Consider the following 3,830-nt stretch of genomic DNA (forward strand, 5'->3'; position numbering starts at 1 on the left):
ATGTGACAAATCAGGGAGGCAATTTGGATGAAAGTGTGAGTGTATTTCTTGACAGGTTACACTCGTCAAAGCCAGGAAACAGGATGGGGTGCACGGCCTTTCAAGTTGACGCTGCTGGTGTGTATGCTGGTTACATTGAACATGATAGGTGTGGGCGGTTTGATGCATGTCATCCACTGCTGTTGCTGTTGCGTTGCCCTTTAGATTCCTAGCTGACAGTTTGTTCATGTTACCTCAGCTTCTTCTCTACGTCTAACCAAAGTGGTTGGAGAAGAGCTTAGACAAGAAACGTCTCAGTCGCACAGTACTCATGAGACTTGGTTTTACCATTGAGCTGTTTGGTCTGTTTGGTTAAACTTTAATTAAAAAGGTATCTACATAAGAGTGACATGAATGTGTCATAAACGTTCATGGCATAACGCTTCTTTTGGTAAGTGACCTTTGCTTTTGTCATGAGACAGTGTCATGTGTTCACTCTTTTGTAGAAAACTTCAACTAAATTGTTGTCTGTTATAACCGAACCCTAGTCTATATCCACAACGTTTTTGCGATTTTGCTCCGATGCCGCTGAGAAGTTCCACCGGATGTCCCTCTACACCTTTCGCTTTCTTTGTGTTGAAATTTTAAGATTCGGTCGTATTTTTATTCGAGCTCGGACAAAGACCACTCTGGATTTTTATTACTAGACCGGTCAAGACCACAACTGCAGGGACATCACTGAACTGCCTGTGCATTGTCTGATTCGTGTGTTGACATCATTACTGGACGTAAAATGTCATGCTTCAAATGCAGCCAACGACTTGGCTGATTTCTAATATGAAATGTGTTGCAGTTAGTCCCGTCTCTCTGGCCCTTTAACACCCATACACAAGAAAGTGAATACGGGAGACAGGAGAAGAAGCTCTAGTTGTCTCGGAGCTGCCTTGGTCTTGGTCTTAACTCTGTCTCAACCCCTCAAAGTCTTGTTGTCTTGGTCTTGATACACTATGGTCTTGGTATTGACTTGGTTTTAGTTTAGGTGGTCTTAACTACATAACTGGAAACCTGGGTCTGAGTTTGCTTCCAAAGGTTGATTTGGTTCAGGTGAGAATGCAATCCAACCCAAACACAAGAAGTGAACCAAAAACTGTACAGAAAGTGGAAGGTAGAGTACATCAGATATCCAATTACCTTCCTCTCTCTATATTATTATGTATTAATGATAGAATACAACTACCAAGTTATTACTTCTAAGCCTTCAAAATCTTGCAATGCTGTGGCAATGGCCACGTGCACATGTTCTGTGTAGGTATACTTAATTTTAACTTTTTTTTAAACAAACAATTAAATTAAACAATTAAATATCAAATCTCTCACCTTCTTTCTATATATGCATGCAATCACATCATGAGATCAAATGCCTTTTACAAACCCGTCATTTTTGTGAATTATTATTGTGTTTGATGCAAGTGACATTCTTCATTTAAAGACCTTAAAAAAATGACCCCCCCAACAGAAGTGGGCGGCTACACTCTATTCACCTTATTTATTGAAGCAAAAACTGCTGATGTCACCCTGAACTCAACAAAGTATACAGTGCCCAGTGAAAGTCTCTTTATTTCCAGTGTTTGCCTGGCTGCTGCTCTGTTCATCTGTTTGAGAGGTGGAACACAATGTTTCATCCAGACGTTATTCTTAAAAAAGGATGAGATAAAAGCCCTTCAGTTGGATTTCTCTCGGGGGGAAAATAAAGTTGGAGGATGGAGAATTCTCCATCCAATTGTCCAAAGTTGTTCCAGCATGTCTTCTCTTGGCCTCGGGGGGGTTTTCAGAGAGCAGGTGGCTTCTCCAGGCGGGATGTCACAGCCCTTCTCTCACTTTTGGATACTGAAGGCAACGGGGACAACACATCCGTTTGCCACATGCTGCATGATGACATCCAAACTGCAAGAGTTGATTTTTTTTCAGTGTTGTTTTGGCACTCAAGAAACTTTGCACAAAATTGGGCTCTTATACCTCAGTTTCCTGTGTCAAAGTGTAAATAACAACTTGCAACTTATTTGTAACTACATGTAGGTGTGTCAGCAGATTTGAGTCGCGCATGCTCAGATTTAAACGGTTTACGGCATAACTGTCATACTGAAATGTGTGAAATCCATGACATAAATTTTACTGTGTTGACATTACAGAAGTCTCCCGTTAACATCTTTAATGCTACTTGTCACAAGTCACATCTGCACGTGTGACGTAAACATAAGACTCAACAAATTCAATGCCCAGGCATAGAGCAAACCTGCAATAAATAGGGCAAAAAGGATGACTTTCAGACCAGTAGCCTACCATGGATTGTCCATTGTAGGTCATTATACAAAAGTTCCTACTATGCTTTTTTCTTTCTATATTCTAATTATATTTTGAAAACCTCCTTTTTAAAAAGGACTTTAATACGTTTTTACTGCACAAATAGTGTCCCTTTCTCATGAGCTGCTGAGTCTGGAGTTCATTACAGTTTCCTCCCCACAGGCTGTGCAAATCCTGCGCTCTGCACCCCCCACCCTCCCTACTTCACCTTGGAAATGCTTTTTCAAGGTTAGCTACATTGTCCTGTGAATATAAATTAACAGAAAGTCCGCTATTTGGTGGCCACCTCGATCCCATGTGCCTCCATAGAGCTACATTGAATGTGTTTTTAGCATTCATGCCACTGTGTTAATCCACTAGGAGTGTAAATGTGTAACCCTGAAAGTATCAACGCTGTGCAAAATGCAGAATATCATCCTGCTATTCCCAATCATCTGCACTAAAATAAATTCTCCCGCTTCAGATATAAAAAATAAAAAGGAAAGTAAATGACTTGTTCCCTTCACATTCTATCCATCTATTTGAGGCTGGCCTTAAAAGAAAGACAGTATGTAGGAAAGCGGGACAAAAAGGAGTTTTAACTCAAAGACTGAAGGCCTGTTGTTAGCCTCATGACGCTCTCCTGCGGCATTATGTCTGCTCATAGTTTTAAGATGTAAATCCAGCAGCATGTGCAGACAGACTCCCTTACATTGTGACCTTAGATGTGCAGTTATTTTTTCTCAAAGAATTGACATTGTCACTGTAATCTCCATATGTCATCTCAGGGGGGTCGGTGTCCTGCTCAAGGGTACTTTGCATGGATATAATCACGGACTGTGAAAAATAACGGACCCATGTGGAAGTGCCTTAATCCTGCCATCTATCCCATTTCCAGCAGGGAGCGATTACACTGGCTCCAAAAAGAAGTCTCTTTCTATAAATCTATGGGGAAGTGACCCTACTTCTCTCTTGATTTATTACCTCAGTAAACATTTTCATAATGAGTTCTCAATCACTAAATTCAAGTCTTCTTCAATACAGCAAGATGTTCATTTTGTAAATTATGGTCCCGTTTATTTCAAAATGGACAATAAAGCAGGGGATGCTTTGGGGGTTTGGCTGCACACCGACCTGTCAATCCAGACAAAGGCTTAGCATTGCTATCCATGGCCCTTTAAAGTAGTGTTTTTGTCCTAAACTTTGACCCTCCCACTGTACGTTTTCACTTCAAAGTTAACCGGGACATTTTTGGTGGCCAAAAAGTCTTGTTCAGTAATCCACCAACCAAGCTAGCTAGCTAGCTAGCTACCGTCTGCTTTAGCTGGTATCTTTCCACGCCCGCTTTCAAAAAAGCAAGATGGCAACGCCACCGATGCTAAGTCCACTACTTTTACAATGGATTGGAGATTGTGAACAAGCAGATTTCTACCACTTCAATCAATGTTATTAGAGTAGTGATGGGACAACCGACTCTTTTACTCTTTCAGTTGAGAACTGAAACTTGCCGA

This window comes from Etheostoma cragini, chromosome 17 (assembly GCF_013103735.1).
Source record: "Etheostoma cragini isolate CJK2018 chromosome 17, CSU_Ecrag_1.0, whole genome shotgun sequence".
Classification (NCBI taxonomy): domain Eukaryota; kingdom Metazoa; phylum Chordata; class Actinopteri; order Perciformes; family Percidae; genus Etheostoma; species Etheostoma cragini.